Here is a 17,307-nt window from a genome sequence, read left to right as displayed (position 1 = left end):
AAATAATCAAAATACCCCATTTCCCTTGCAATTTCTTAATTCTTGCGTCAATTTGCCCGCGCCACTATACAATTCCCGCTGCTGCGCCGCCGCGCTTCAATGGGGACGGATGTGTTTACGTGATTCCGACTGCTCCTGAGGTCGTTTGCATTACCCGGAGCCGATTCCTTCTTACAGTCTCCAGTTCGGTGAGATTCTGTATTTTCTCCCGGACGAGTCGTTCTGACGTCGCCGCAGTCGAGTGCTCGGTGACGGGCAGCCGCCAGGTCCGTCGTCCTCGTGGGAACGAGAGTGCGGACGCTGCGACGGACGCTGGGGCCCTGATCGGAGCGAGCCGCTCTCCGCGGCCCCTGGACGTCCTGACCTTTGCGACCTTCGCCTGCGCCGCGGCGCCGTTCGTCGGCCGCGAATCTTAAGGGCCCCCGAGGCAACGCACAAACCGCCGGCACTTTCGAGTGTTGACACGGAAAGGCATTTTATCGTTACTTAATTCAATTCAATTCAGTTTTATTTGTATAGCGCCATATCACAACATACATTGTCTCAAGGCACTTTACATAGTGAGGTCAATATTACAATATTACAGGGAAAACCCAACAGATCCCACAAAGAGCAAAGCACTTGGCGACGGTGGAGAGAAAAAACTCCCTTTTAACAGGAAGAAATCTCTGACAGAACCAGACTCAGTTGTGGGCGGAGCTTCTGTCTCGACCGGTTGGGGTGAGGAGAGAGAGGAGGGAGAGAGAGAGTGGGAGGAGAGACAGTAGGAGAGGAGAGAGAGAGAGAGGACAGTTGTACAACCGCCGCTGTAATCTCTACCAGACTGACACTTATAATTAAAAAATACAATTATGTTGTTGTTATTATTAGTGATGATATTAATGTTAATATTAATAATAACAATAATAATGACGGGTTTGGGTCCTGCAGCTCTGGGGTCAGAGATACACTAGGAGAAATAGAAAACACTTAATCGAGTATTACTTGACTATTTGATGCCGCTTGCTATTAGGAATAGTGTGCGACTGATATAAAGACGGTGGTCATCTTTACTGGGGAAATAAAACTAGGAAATTGCATTTTTTTTTCATCTCGAAGGTATTTCTGCGAAATGGTAATTTTCAGAAAACTATTGTGCACATGCGGATTTGTTGACTTTGTGTTAAAGAGTTGAAAAAAACAGATTTAATATAAACAGTTTCAGTTGAGAACATAACTAATGGTTTTTAAGTTAATTGAAATATTTGCAACCACCAGCGTCGCCGGTTGCTTTTGCCTTTGCCTCGGGACGAATAGGAAAATGCCGAAACCCCGGAGAATTATAAAATTCTGTGAGTAATGTAAAGATTTTTTTTTTCTCTCCGTTGTTACGGACGGTCCGCCGTGTTTTATTGTCAGCCCGTCACTGTCGTTCATCACTGCCCGTCACTGTCGTTCATCACTGCCCGTCACTGTCGTTCATCACTGCCCGTCACTGTCGTTCATCACTGCCCGTCACTGTCGTTCATCACTGCCCGTCACTGTCGTTCCGTCAGATCAGCCAAAGAGCCAATTACAGTGATGAGACACAGGTTGCGAAGCTGGTTAAAGTTCGTTTGAATTGCGAAGCACTGTCGTTTTGTTTCACGATTCCCGCAAGGGGAGAAGACTGGGGGGGGGGGTGGACCAATTATGATAACAAGAATAGTTCCTCGGGACGGCAATGGAAATAATGAAAGAGAAGCTTCCCGGAGCTTTATTCTGCTTGGTTTGGTTGGTTCGCTGGGGGCCAAGATTTTCAAAACACAGCACTTATAGCCTTAAGCAGCGTTGGTAACTCATCATAAAAGACAGAGAGAGAGAGAGAGAGAGAGCACAGGATGCGCAGCAATAAGAAGATGTTCCCTTGAACATGCACTTGAATCCAGTCCGATGCGCATTTGCGCGGCGCAGTGTGCCTCTCTGAGTTCACAAGCCGATCCCTCTCCCTCCAGGTCTGGAAACGGCAGTGGGCCTCGCACAGACCCCGGGGGGGAGGGGGGGGGGGGGGGGGAGGGGGGGGCCCGAGACGTTCATATGGCAGGCGAGGCCGCACATTAGACACATATGGTGCCGAAACAGATTTCAGAAATAAGATGTCATCAAATAATCAAATCATTCATGTCTCAGGGAGCAATAACGGAGGTACGTGAGCAGATATGTCTGGGACCTCTCGCAGTGGGACGCCTCTGTGGGCGTGCGCCCGTGGACAAAAGGCTTGTTACTGTCTCTCCTCCTCTCTTCTTCTTCTTCTTCTTCTTCTTCTTCTTCTTCGTGGGGGTCTCACACACACACACACACACACACACAAGGCACATGCAAATGAGAGAAGACTGTGAAGAGATTGGAGCAAACAAAGCTTGATTCTGATCAATTTCATCCATTCCATAGCCACGTTGGGTCTGTTTCTTGGTTCGTCTCTGTCCAGCTGTCGAGGCGATTTTCAGAAAGTGGAAAAATTAATGAAAATGGAAATTGCATTTGGACTCAGTTGCTGGTAGTATTCCTCACATTTTTTCTCCATTTAATTTAATGCTTTTATACTATCACTGTTTTCCTCTTGCTTTTGCTTTGACCCTTAACCCCTCGCTCTTACTGCACTTCCCCAACCGTCACACAATTATTTTGCTCAGGTTAATATAATTCATTCATCCGCACACTGGAATCTCACAGGTCCTTGGACAGGTTTGAATGTGCGGAGGCTTTTTTTTCTGGCACCTCCAGCACCTCGGCCAAGCCTGACACTGGATGATACATGGAACTAGCGTAATTCATTTTCCCCCCTCTTCTAATGACATTAGCAGAAAACCCTAAAATGACTCATAAATACTTCTTCTAATCTGTGTTCCTTGCAATTGAACAGCGCAGAGTCATGTTGTAGCTGGAAAAACACGATGCACGTGTTGGATTAGCTGGATGTTTTTTTGTCTTTTCGGGGTTTGAAGAAAAAAAGCTGCAGCGGCGTTCGAGGCGCGCGTGTCGCTGATGAGACGACTGCTGATCAATTCCCGCCACGGTCCAGATGAGCGCTCGGAATTAATTCATCGGACGCCTCCGTCGTCGGCGCGGTGGCTGGATGCGATGCACACTATGCAGAGCACTAGGAAAAGACAAGCCGAGCTCCCTGTAGCCTGTCGGCACGCATCACCCGTCAACGCCGACGGATCGCGGCGTCCTCGCTGGGGGGACGAGGGAGAGGGAGGAGAGGGAGTAAAGAGGAAAACATGCACCACTCCGCCCACCAAACCCCAGGCTCTGCTTTTTTTAACCCACGCCTCAGCCCGTGCCCCGCCTGCTCGCCTGCTATGCCAACCGCCCCCCCCCCCCCCTCACCCCCATCACCACCCCGCCACAGCTGCCCCCCGCCTCCACCCCACCACCACCACCCTCCACCCTCCACTTGCAACCCAAGGCCACGCGTCCATGCCGTGCGTGACAGCTCACGACATCCTCTGCCACAAATGTTTTCTCAAAGCGTCCACCTCCGCGACCCCATCGGCACATGGAACATCCCCACAACCCCCTGACGGAGTGCGGCGCTCACCTTTTTTTTGGGGGGGGGAATGTGTCAACAATTTCTGGCTGGATGGCCAGACACTGCGTCCTGGCGATGTCTGCTGTGTGTGTGTGTGTGTGTGTGTGTGTGTGTGTGTCACTGCATGCAAATGTGTATCAGTGTGTTTTTCCCCTACTTGCGTATGTACAGCATGTTTGAACATATTTACGTCTCTGTGTGATTTTTCTGTATTTTTCCACGTAAAACAGGGGTTGGGGGGGGGGGGGGGGGGGGGGAGAGAAAAAGGGCCATGTCATTCTTCCACGTCTTAATCAGGAGCTACACACAGGAGAGGGCCGCTGCAGCCTGGACCTCTCTGATCATGTTAATGAGGTCCCCTGGCGACGCAGTCATCGAGGTATAATTGACTTGTTCGTCTCTTATCTGCCTAATAGACACTCTGACCCAGAGCACGTTTACTTCGCTATGAGAAATGTCAAGAAGAATTGGAAGTTTCCCCCGCGTGCCCATTAAAAACTGAAGGCATGCCACCCTGTGTTCGGCCGGCCGGGGCCGCCATTGGCCCCCTGCCTCATTATGCAGATGCCAAAGGTAAATAAATGATTTGCAGATCACGGCTGATTCCCCCTGACCCCCCCCCCCCCACACACACACACACACACACACCCCTACACTCGCCCTGTCCCTCGTCCCAAACTGAGGGGCCCTTCTCTGCTCTCCCCGGATGGGGAAGGAGGGAGCATGAGGAAGACACCACGACGATTTGCCTCTCTCTCTGGAGCCAAGATAAATAGTATAGGTAGTAATTAGAATGGGACGTGTCCCTGACTTGAAAACCTGGCGAAGCGCATTGATGCAGTTACAGCCACGTATGTCGCCCGGCTTTCAGAACCTATTAGGATCAAACAGGGCATTGTGTGTGTGTGTGTGTGTGTGTGTGTGTGTGTGTGTGTTCGTGTGTGTGTGTTCGTGTGTGTGTGTTCGTGTGTGTGTGTGTGTGTGTGTTCGTGTGTGTGTGTGTGTGTGTGTGTGTGTGTGTGTTCGTGTGTGTGTGTGTGTGTGTGTGTTCGTGTGTGTGTTCGTGTGTGTGTGTGTGTGTGTGTGTGTGTGTGTGTGTGTGTGTGTGTGTGTTCGTGTGTGTGTTCGTGTGTGTGTTCGTGTGTGTGTGTTTGTGTGTGTGTGTTTGTGTGTGTGTGTTGGGGAAGGACCATGATGCAAGCTGCATAAAGAAGGCGCCTGGCGCGAGGGCGAACCAGCGACGGTGGTCACACGCTTGTGGATATGAGGGGGAACATCTGTGCGTATCAGCAGCCGACCGTCCCTGCGTGTCCTCCGCCACGTCCTCTCGGGGGCCCGGGCGCAGAGTCGCACAGAAATTCTTCTGGTCACAACAACTATCTTCTTTAGAGAAGCCCAGTTCCTGCATGTTACACATCCTCCATATCTCTACTTTTATCACAGAAAACCTTTCCTTTGGATACAATGTTGATGAGGATCATGTTAAGAATAATATTACTTTTATTTGTTTTGCAGTTATCATTTTTGTTGTTGTTGTAATGCAGATCATTTTTAAAAGAAAAAGTGAACAAAAGTGCACCGACACAGGTAAATACATCAATAATTATGATATATAAAAAATAACATTATTATCATTAAGTAAATCTCATTTAGGGATTTTGCTGAGATTTGATGCCTAGGGGAAAATATAATAATTGTGGGTGCATCAGAAGAACTGAGACATGTTTATCAACTGAACAGTTGTATATTCATCAACCTGTGACTAACTGAGCTGCTGCCATGGTTTCAGGTTTTGACAAGCGTAGGTCAAATACATCCCATTTTAATAGCCAATAAACAACCACTCATAAACGAAGGGAGAAGCAATAGAATACCCAGCGACACTCGCTCCCGAGCAGCGTTGTGAGCCAAACATGTTTAGAAGAGAGTCTTTGCGTAGCCACTGGGGAACTATACCGGCAGCTGCGAGCGTGTCGGGAAGCAACTGTTCGGATGATGCTGTAGCGTCAGTTATATATCAGCAAAGGACAATATTTCCCTTATTGAAAGAACAGGAATGAATGTGATGGAAAATATGTGCTCGCTCTTCTGACAGATGGTTCATCCAAACACATCAGGTTCGTCATAATGTGTTGGAAGGTTCCAGTGGACAGTTAACATTGGTTAGAAATTAAACTCATCTGGTGTGAGCTTTCACTAAGTTACATTCATGTGACATCTGTATATATATATATATATTTATTTATATATATATATTAATTTTTTTCATTTCCCCCCAATATAAAATGAAATGCAAACGCACACTGATGTGTCTGTGATACAAATAACTAAAGAACTAAAACCTTTTCATCAAAATGTACCTTTTTTTCCTAAAAAAAACTCTTCTGACATTCTAAAAAAAGTAATAATAAAAATTAAATTTCAAAAATCTGGATCAACGTGAAAGAGCCTGACATGATACAGATGTGTAAACGTGTGATGATCATGTATACATCGGTGTCCTCGGCAGAACTGCTCTCTGTTGATGTCATTTGTTGAAGGCATAAAAAAACACTATGACTTCCCACAAACTTCAATATCGCCAATGAGAACCCAGCCGTCCACCTCGCTTCACGTTGGTGAAGGGGGCCCAGAAGAATCTGTGAGTCTGTCGGATCTCTGCTGATTCCGCCGTGCAGTTAACGAGACGACCGTGGCGGTCGCCTCGCGTGCCCCCTGAAATCTTCTCTCTCTCCCGATCGGAGCGTCTGTGCGGCCGTGGCACTGGCTCTGCCTTGACTCGGAGACATCATTATAGTAATTACCACAAGCTCTAGTAGTTGCGGGCAAATAATTCCCCACCCACCCACCCCCTCTTCGCCGCAGCTCCACGGAAAAAGGGGGGAAATTACATTTTTCACCAAGCCCTTCTGTCGTCGGTATTGTGACAGCGGTCGTCCTCCATCACACAGCCCCTCTCTCGGCTGCGGGGATCCCACAATCGGAGTAATGGTGGAAGGGGGGAAAAAAACAAAAAATCCGGAGCAGACCAAACAGCCTATTTGCCTCACGGTCCCATACTGTACCACCATTTTGCTCGTGGACAGAAGGATACGTTTTGTTTCGGCGACTGACTTTTCGTCTGCGTTCATCTCAGCGGCGGGTCAAAGGTCACCTTGAATTTCGAGGGAGTGCAATTAACCTTTTTTTTTCTCGCAGCGTTGGCCACGAGATAATACGACTCTTTCTCCGACTCCTCCTCTCAAGTGAAATTCTGAATCTGTGATTTGACGGCTTATATTTAATGATGCAAGCGTCTAGGCAGCCCGACGTGTGACCGGTGTCCATTTGTTCCGTGACCCGCGAGGCCCTTTCGAACTCGGACTGTATGAAGAAGCTTTCAGTGGCACAATGTGTGAAGTTCTCCACAAGAATCTCGTCTTTCTGTTGTGTACTTGCAAAGAAAACCATGGGGGGAGCATCCCAGACGTCCCGATGTGCTGCAGGGCCTTGCTCGCTCGGGGATACGCGCATCCGTCCGTCTTCACAGCCTCGAACGTCTGCTCGTGTTCTTTCAGAAAAAAAGTGAGAACCACAGAACAGAAACGACCCCATCACTGTAGTGAATTCAAATATGACATGTTTTACTTCTGCCACTGTTCCACGTCGGCTCCCGCTCGCCCGCCCATTGTCCCCCCCCCCGGCGACCAGCACGTCCCGCGCCGATTGTTCAGCTTGTAATGACAAACACAATTAGCATTTCTTTTCTTTCCAAAAAATGATTTATTTGATTAAGCACTGAGAACTGCACTTTGTGGCCGCGCTGAAGTGCGCCAGAGTGTTAGCTTGTGCGCCGCGTGTGTCTGGAGTGCCATTGTCGCGCGCCGCTCGTTGCAGCGCCGCGCGCTGCCGCTCCGTTTGACGGACGGACAATTAAGAGAGGTGCAATTAATGCAAAATGGATAAAGGAGAAACTGGTGAAAAGAACGGCACAAAGAAAAAAAGCCCAAACAAAAGTGGGAGGATATTGGCTGGAAAACACATCGTATGGACCCGGATATCACACACACACACACACACACACACACACACACACACACACACACACACACACACACACACACACTGAAGTGTGTATGCTTTATATCAGCAGCATAAAATATACAAATTGATAGTCCGTCGCCTGACTGTAATTTTCGGAGAGAGGGCTGGAGGATAATTTTCCCACTCTGCAATTAGGTATTCAAGCCAAGGCCACTGGGGTCACAGTCCACATCTCCTCTTTCTAATTAGCCCAAAGCGAAAACCAATTGTTTCTCCTTTTGAAAAACCTGAACCGTTCCCTAATCCAACAGTCGTTCAGATCCAGATTTACCTCTTGTGCGCCGCCGCTCCTCATATCACAAACTGATTATCGTCACTGTGTGTGTGTGTGTGTGTGTGTGTGTGTGTGTGTGTGTGACACAGCTTCTCGTGAACACATTAAAGCTTGTCTCCAACTTTGCCCTGATTCAACACTCAATCCTCCCACTATTACTTACACACTCTGCACTACCTGTAAGAAACTTACTTCATTATATTTCACCAATAAGAATACAAGGTGTGCACCAAATTGATGCCGATGACACTCTACGTCCAATGCATGCAAAATTTATAGTTTTCATTTTGGAAACCTCATTTTGTCTCTTGTATCGTGACCTAATATTACCCATCGTTTGAGAGTTGGGTTTTTTTTCCACCTCTGACTCGTGCCTGTATTTGTACGGTGCATTTCAGTTCTGTCCGTTGACCCCACGCTCACACATGAAATCCATTTTACGATGCAAATGACCGCCCGTTATTTTCTCTGCTATAAATGTGCTACCTATGCTCAAAACTTTTTTTTTTCTTATTTTAAAATGAAATAATATGAACTACATGAAAGTAATAGTTGATTTACCATCATTATAAAAACCAAATCATTTCAAGCTTCCACCATAAAAGTGATACAGTAGCTGTGAAGATTTGTGGCATTAACAGGGCACACAAAATATCATATATATATCAAAATCTGTCACTAAAAAAAGCATTTTTAGGCTACGACACTACAACTACACTACTACCAGCAGTTGTAGTGTAGTTGACATTACACGATCACATTTGATGACCCGTTGTCAGACAGAAAAAAAATTATCAGTTATTCTGATCTAATCTTTTATCACACACGTGAGCAGCCTGTAAACATAGACGGCCAATGTATTAAAGGGGGCCGATCCAAAGAACATGTGCGCGAGCGGTGACCTTTGCACTTTCACCGATCACCACAGAATGTGACCACTGGTGCTGCTGATCGCTGGCTGGACCCTCGTGCAAGTGTCTCCGTCTGAAGTGCCTGTTTCTTTTTTGTGCATCTGTGTTAGTGTGTTTTCATTTGTGTATGAATAGATTATGACCGTGGGGGTGCGCATGTCCTTGAGGGTGTGTGTGTGTGTGTGTGTGTGTGTGTGTGTGGAGGCTCTGTGGCCATGTGTGAGTGGCAAAGCGCGTGTTGAACATGTGCTGGCGTTCTCAGTGGAACAGCAGGGCTCTAATAAGGACTAGTCCTGGATGGCAGCTGGTAAACTCTGTCCTCAGAATAGGTGTCCTTTATTCACACACAAAGGAATGCAAATTAGCCCCAGTGCCGAGTGGACACTGAGAACGGATCCACATGGCACACACACACACACACACACACACACACACACACACACACACACACTCCCTCCGCTACGCGCTTTGAGAGTTGCACTGCAATGCAACTTGCCCCAATCAAAGGAAAAACAAGCAGGACTAATGACGAGGGCAACCCGCACCCGGGGGGGGGGGGGGGGGGGGGTGAGAGTCTAAACACATGGAGCCACCAAGTCATTTCCCACTATGACAAAAACAAAAAGTCTTGTAGAAGTCTAAAGAACGCAAACCACAACACACACACCAACACACCCACACAAACACACACACAGGCATACAATCAAAGCACTTAATTCAAAACCCCCCACCTGAGAGTGATGTATGGACAACCCACTGGTGACCTCATCATTGGTTCTGCCGCCGCCGCCGCCGCCGCCGCGCTAATACGGCAGAAATGTGTATTTCATAGATTCGAACAAAAAAAGTCTTTAACCCTTCAGAAAAATGTTTTTTTCTTCCAGTTCACATGAATATCAAGTGCGGGTTTTCTCCGAGCAGGTCAAACGAGGCCGTTCTCCATACAGCGCATTCAACACGTTTCAATTGGTCTCATTAGAATATATGCGCCGCGTTGATTCGGCGACGGCGTTCATGGGCCGCATTAAGAACGCGACGGCCTTGAGGAGAAGATGAAGGGGTTGAAAGAGAATAACATGCTGTAGATTCCTGTTCACCTCAGAGGAAATCAGTATGTCGTGACATATATATTGTACATTCAGATTCAATGGACTGCTAGTTATTCATCTGGAAAATCTCATATGGAGAATGACATGCTCTTCATATTACATTACACTCATTTTATATCACTTGCACTGATCAAACTTGTTCCTTTTTTTATGTTTTGATGATGAATTAAAGTACCAAGTGTACGATGTGAACACAGGATCCTCACCCAACTCTGGAGTTCCCATCTCGCTGTTTTCTGTTCACTGAAGTCCATCGACGTTAAGCGACATTTCATCCAATGCTTTAAAAGTGAAAAATCAAAAAAATGTTATGTCGTCGCCCGCCATCTTCGGAATTCCGTGAGACGGTGCCAATGAACCACGTCGTTCTCATCGTCTTGCCGATACCGCGCTGTTGGCCTCAGACATACCTCAGTGTCAATCCTGTCCATTCACAAACTAACTTCCTATGCTGCATTCACTGGCAACAGTAAATTACACTATACTCCTCGTGGAGATAGAGATCGTGAACACAGTATCACATATTATATGAAACTACTCGTAAACAAAATGGAAAAAAGGGTTTTTGGACAAAATAACCAAGGACTTTCCCAGTTCTGTTTTTGACCCACTTCACTTGTTGAGGCTGTGCAGAGGTTACTGCCCTAAGTCCTTGCTCCCCATGAAGCCTCGAAACTTTTGGAAATGATAACAGATGTGTGCTGTTGGTGATGAGGACAACAGACGGCTCCAAGTCCAAGGTAATGGCCACACACATAGAAAGTCAACAAAGTTTTATTGATTATCAGTCAGGATTTTTATTATCGTACTATTTACTGGGGGCTGCACGGTGGCGTTCGAATCCTGGTTCAAACCAACCAGGGCCTTTCTGTGTGGAGTTTGCATGTTCTCCCCGTGTGTGCGTGGGTTCTCTCCGGGTTCTCTGTCTTCCTCCCACAGTCCAGAGACATGCAGAATGGGGTCAGGTTCATTGGAGACTCTGAAGTGACCGTAGGTGTGAATGTGAGAGTGAATGGTTGTCCGTCTCTGTATGTGGAACTGTGATAGGCTGGCGACCTGCCCAGGGTGAACCCCGCCTCTCGCCCAATGTCAGCTGGGATTGGCTCCAGCCCCCCGCGGCCCTTAAATGGATAAAGCGGTAGACGATGGACGGACGGACCATTTACCGGTTTTGTTAGTTTGTGACCTGGTGTCAATCAATTTTCGTGCCACATTGGAAAACAAGTAGAGATTGTCCTGATGACGCAGAGATGATTTTGTTGCTCACCGAAGGAAAAATGGATTCTTGTGGCATATACAGAACAACAAATGTTGACTGGACCAGACAGTCAAAGGTTTTCTTATTTGTATTTTGATGAGCTATAATATTTTTGACATGTCAGAAAGCAGCGCAGGAAGCCCCATGAAAAGGTCTCGGCCGCATGGTGCCAATACGGAAAAACGATGTCAGTGTATCCCGAGGACGGCGTGATGAGATGGCTACCCTGTCGGATGCAGCTGCGGAGGAGAGCCGGGGCGAGGCCGGTCAGACATCAAAGGGTGCCAGCTGTTTCCTCAAACTGAGAGCGAGTTGGAGGGGAGCGACGAGTGGCGCTGGAGAGGAAGGCTGAGACGACACGTTGGATCTCCGGGAGTGTCACTTTGTGTAATAGGTGAGCGGCGGGTATTCATCCGCCGGGGAGACGGGGGAGAACACTCCACATGGACTTCAATGAGACTTCAGTAATTACTTATTACTGCACATATGGATGAGAAGGGCGACGAGGGGACTTGAGCCGCTCGCCGCTCTCCCTCCATCTGAAGAAAAACCACCTCCGGGGTGACTTCAAGAACATCCCCATAATGCTCCAAGACAAAAGTCTCATTACAGGTAATTATGGACTGCCTATATCGCCCCCCTCCCGCCCTCCTCCCCCTTTCTTGCAAAAGCCCCTCACTACTTTTATCCTCTCATTCAGCAGGGGGAGCGGCCTGGGAGAGGGGAGGCAGGGATGGCTCAGGGGCAGGGGGCAGGGGGAGGGGGCTATTACCTGGGAGCAGACACTGATCATGCCCGCTGACGCTTTACTGCACTTCCATTCATGTGGAATGGCTCACTTGTGGGCAGCAATTACCGACCAAATGATCCAAACTGGGCCTTGTGATGAAGTTGTAAGTGGACTGGCTGAGTGACTGGCTGCACTGTTCTTCTTGGCTTGTGTGCATAGAATTGTCCCATATATGCTTTTAAACAGCAGAGTAAAGCCAGTGGGTAAGAATGTGTGTATGTGAATGTACTTTGCGTGTGTGTGTGTGTGTGTGTGTGTGTATTCTGAGACTCAACACTCTGCACGACACCCAAATGTTCGTTTCTTCTGCCCTTTGTTGATTTGTTTTACAGGATCATTTCACGTCACACAAGCGATGGGATTTCTTTCTCTTTTTTTGGGGGATTTTATTCCCACGACATCGTCCCGCAAAAATCACTAAATACTGTAATTTGGAGACAGTGTCTGTGCTGTGATTTCAGCCTGTGCTTACTCATTAAGCGATCACTCAGGGAGAAAGAACTGAAGCTCGTTCACGTCCACCTTTGTAGAAAATGTTGCGAGTTGCAGAAGGAGCAGCTAAAAAAGTGACAAAGCGACATACTGACTATGTCATGTCAGGTTACTTGTCCTCCATGACTAAAATATTAAATAGCCTAGCTCAATCTCTGCACCCAATTTAGCCTGTCCCGTCCTGACCTTATCACCAGCCGTGCATGAGCTCCTTTTCCCTAAGTGGTGACTGCAGCTTCATCATATCAAACCAAAACTTTTTTCTAGGTCAGAAAGAAGAGGTAATGCGGAGTAATGATATGGCTTACTAAATCAGAGAAAAGGTTTTTAAAAAAGGGGGTAGCAGGTCGGGTCAGGTTCAGGTCAGAGGTTGAGGCATATTTTTATGGGTTGGGCGGTGCCAGTTCGTTCTCATAATGGGTCGGGGGGTTGCGGGTCATAAAAACCCCGTGACCAACGCATCACCACTGGACGTAAATCGTGAGGGGGTGGGATCATCCGACGTGGAAGTATTTCCTCTACGATTGGTAAAACGTTGGGATTGAAAAATGAGGTAGAACAAAATATAAAAATTTGCCATTCCATGATCAATAGTGGAAAGTCAACTTCACGCAATTGTACCTCATGGTCCCTTTTAGTAATGAAACTATAAATGTTTAGATGTCCCACCTTTTCCGTGCGGATGGATGTGACGAAGATCACGTGGCTGCATCATATTACATATATACAGAAAGCTCCTGAACGAGATTCAGTCTGTTCAGCCTTTGATGGGTGATATAACAGGATGAAATCATTTGGTTTTAATGCTTTACACCTTTAATTATCTTTTTTTATGTTAATCTATGATCAATGCATTTTTATTTGGTCAAAAATGGTGAAATGTTTTGGAAAACTTGTATTTATTCTGGTCTATAAATCACATGAATTACAACATTTAAACATTAGATGCCACCCTCGTTTCCTTTAATCTGTTTATTCAACTGTTTTTATTAAATATTTCTTTATCAAAGGGCAAAATACCAACCAGTTGGCCAAAAATTAGTCAACAGGTATATTGGGTCGTCTGCTCCGCAAAAGCTGCTCCACCTAAAATCATTTGATCTGCGGATCTTTCAGTTAAGAGCTCATTAGTCATACGCTAATGCTGTTTCACTGATGTCTCCCCTATGATTATAAGCTTCGGCAGGTAATCTCTCACAATGTAATATTCAATACGGACACAAAACACCGATGATCGGCAGACTCGTCCCAAATTGTCCCGATATTGTTACATCACCTTAGAAAGCCCCGTGTTGCTCACACTCGACGTGTACTGTACACGTCGCCGCAAGCACGCGCCCTGCTCCCCTCGCACCATGAGACGGCCAATGTGGAGCTGGTGCAACAGGCAGGCCTGTCATCCACAGATCAGGGGCAACAATGGACGCCTTCCCCTGCGTCCTTTGAATATGTCACTGTGGGAACAGCATAATCAACCCCGTGTCACCACCAGCTGCTTCATCCGGACCACATTAGAATAAACAACGGGCGACGCAGCCGCGGGCGTATAAAGAGACAAGTGGGCAGGGAAGACAGCAAATACACTTGTCCGCCACCGATGGAAAGATGATATTGTTCCGGGTTACTTGGCCCACCGTCAATCCCGCGGCCCCATCTGTGGCCCCATGATGCAGAAACTTGAGCCAACAGCCCGAAGGGTGGAGGGGCATGAAGAACCTTCCTCTGTTCATCTCTGCGCTGCAGCGCGGCCGCTAAGAGAAGGGGCTGCCCCAGCTTTGTTCGGAGACAAGGGCCCAGGCCTACACAGCATCTTACCTTAGTGCGGGTTTGGCCTCACACAGACGACCTTACTGTGGGATGTACTTCTTTTTTTAAGCACACAAATGTGTGCGCAAACTGTTTGGTTAATACAATGCCAAAGATTTACCAGCATATCCTTGAATGACAGAGAATGGAGAAGGCAAGAGAGAGGGGGGTGAAAACAGAGGTAGTCCGAGCACCGTGACCGACAAGAGCAGCCAGAGCCGCCATTGTCCGTTACTATGAAAGATTTCAGACTGGGATATGTTTGACGACAATGGGGTGTCCTTGGAAAAACTCAGACAGATTATGAATAGAGGTTTTGTCAAATCTTTGACAAAGGACCAGTAGGGTACTACCTGTACAGACGAGGCCTTGCTTCCTATTGCTCTGAGGTCAAACACAGGCCACCCTCAAACAGGCCAAAATGGAACATGTCGTTGCAGGCCACGGCTCCAGAAAACTCCAGAGGTCAAACTGTGTTGAAATCTCCCCTGGGTAAACACTAAAGGAGAAAAAAAATGTCTCCCATATGGAGAAAATTACATTAAATATAGGTTGCGTAATGCGGGAGCCACTCCCCATTCATCCTGTGTGAAGTGCCCTCTCACTAGCCAAGATCTCGTCTCATCTGCAGTACCTGTGAATTATACAAAATGACGCGTTCGCCATTGATTTCATCCGTCCACTGCAGTCGCTAGTAATCCCATTATAACATGTCTGTTAGTACAATAGCCAGATATGGGCTGAATAAAGGAAGCCTTTCTTTGCCTTGTCAAAGGTAGGCTGTCTTCCAAATTACTTCTTCAGAAGTTAAAAGGGCCCACTGCCTAATCAGTCTATTATACCAGACTAATAGATGACCAGTAATTGCAACTAATAACTTATTACTCATCTACACAAATATTCTAATAGCATGTATTTAGAAGCCAATTTTTTCAATGGACATAGTGAGAGGAAGGGGGGGGGGGTCCTATTCACACGCCAGACAGACAGCAACACAAAGAAATACTCCCACAAAAGGAAGCCTAGAAAGCAACCTGTAGCATGTTTTTTCTTCTCTTAGCTTGGATTAATATCTAACCTTATTCGTGGGGCTGTGAGACCTCAGCTTCGTCTTCATCTCCAGAGCTGTCGAGCAGCGGGGGCTTTGTTTGGTGCCCCGGGGCCCTTTTGAGGGAGAGATGGTGTGCGGAATTATAGATAATGTCCTCCATCCTCTCCCTCGGCTGAAGCCCGCCAGGCCTCAGACACAGAGCTCGGTGGGGACCAGAGGGGTGGACCCACTGTACACGATTTTCGAAGCCTCAGCAGTCATTGTAGTCCCGACATGGGCTCGCAGGTGGAAAGCGCATTCAGTCGCAGTCGGGCCGCCGGGGATCACCAATGAGACACAATAATAATGTCTAGTGTGCAGTGCACGGCGCTTACATTTGTTACAATATCTGCTGTGATGCAAAGACTGACGATCGGCAGTGTTGTGTCGGCTACTTCTTACATGTTATCTCATTTAAAGCTACTGTGTGTAATATTTAGAAGAACTTATTCACAGAAATTGAACATATTGTCCATAGCTATGTGTTCATGTATGTATAATCACCTGCAACAAAAAAAACCCAATGTTTTTCTTCGTCAACTCTGAATGAGTTAAATATAGTAACATGAGGTGGACCCGACCTCCGTGTGAGTCGCCATGTATGCTAAGTCGTGTTGAATACGGTTGTCGATCAAAACGCTCCAGAATTTTCAGACGCTGCCGGAAACCGGAAATGGAATTAGCGGTGCGCCGCCAAAAAGTGTCCCCTGTCGGTTGCTCGGTTGGCTGCGGTTTGCAACTTTACCACCAGATGCCGCCAGAAAATTACAAGAATATGCTATTACTTTATCAATTGCTCAATGTGAAAAGCTAGTAGGTACAAAGCCTCCGCATCTACAGGTTGCATCTATTAACTAAATTTGACAATATGGTATCACAGGAGTCATTTTACCGTCTGTCTGGGTCAAGAGCTAGTTTAATGTTACTCTGGGTGATTGCACGCAGTAGAAACATCCCGTTGTGACAGCGATCGCCTTGCAGAGCATATAGTCCCTGTGCCGAGCTAAGAACTGTCCATCTCACTCCAGGTGCGACAGTAAACAAGATGATCCTCCTGACTGTTGAAGTAATGTGACATCATTGGAATCAGTAATTTGAATCGGGGAGTGTTTACTTGTTACTTGAGAGAGAGAGAGAGAAAAAAAACCTGCACTTTATCATGGTGCATAGTATGTAAACATGCTTCGGACTGAATCTACACTTGGGGGGAAGCGTCATTAACAAATATGTTTATAGACCACAGTGCATTGAGCGCTGAATGGGCAGGGCACAATGGGGGTAGTTAAAGGGGCAGGACACACAAAAAACCCACTGGGAGTATACAGCTCCTGCTGATCAATGACCTCATCCAGAGTCAGTTTCCCTTTCAAAGGCGGCGAGACCAAAGAGCAGTGGGGCCCTTTCAGCCGCGCAGATAACAAACCAACACCAGACATCCAATAAAGAGACTTCCACTTCATTTAAAAGCAATTAATATTCTCGGCCGGCCGGCGTGAGCCCTTTGGTGTGGCAGGTCTGTACACGCCCCCTGCACTGTAATGGAGTTGACTGGTTAACTCGGAGTCTGTGGCCACAGTGTTGGCTGCCCGGGTGAGAGCGCTGATGCGCAGTGGGACAGAGTGTTTAGATGGGAGTGAATGGGCCTGTCTCACAGCCCACTGCACCCCAAAAGAGCCTCCCCTTCTCCATCTCTTTCTCTATACGTGTCTAGCTCCTTCCATCTCTCCCTCGCTCTCTGTCTTCACCGTCCTCTTTCTCTCCTCCACGTTCTCTGAGAGTCTATCTCGCCTTTTGTTTCCTTTTTCCTTTTCTTTTTTTCCCCCTGCCTGCCTGCCTGTCTTTCTTTTTTTCCCCTTCTTTTTTTTTTTTTTTTAAAGTTCTCTTCCTCAGTCGGTGTGAATTGGCTCTGAATAGGAGCAAGGGTTTAAATAGTTAGCCTTT

This window comes from Scophthalmus maximus, chromosome 1 (genome assembly GCF_022379125.1).
Source record: "Scophthalmus maximus strain ysfricsl-2021 chromosome 1, ASM2237912v1, whole genome shotgun sequence".
NCBI lineage: Eukaryota > Metazoa > Chordata > Actinopteri > Pleuronectiformes > Scophthalmidae > Scophthalmus > Scophthalmus maximus.
This window is presented reverse-complemented; position numbering follows the sequence as displayed.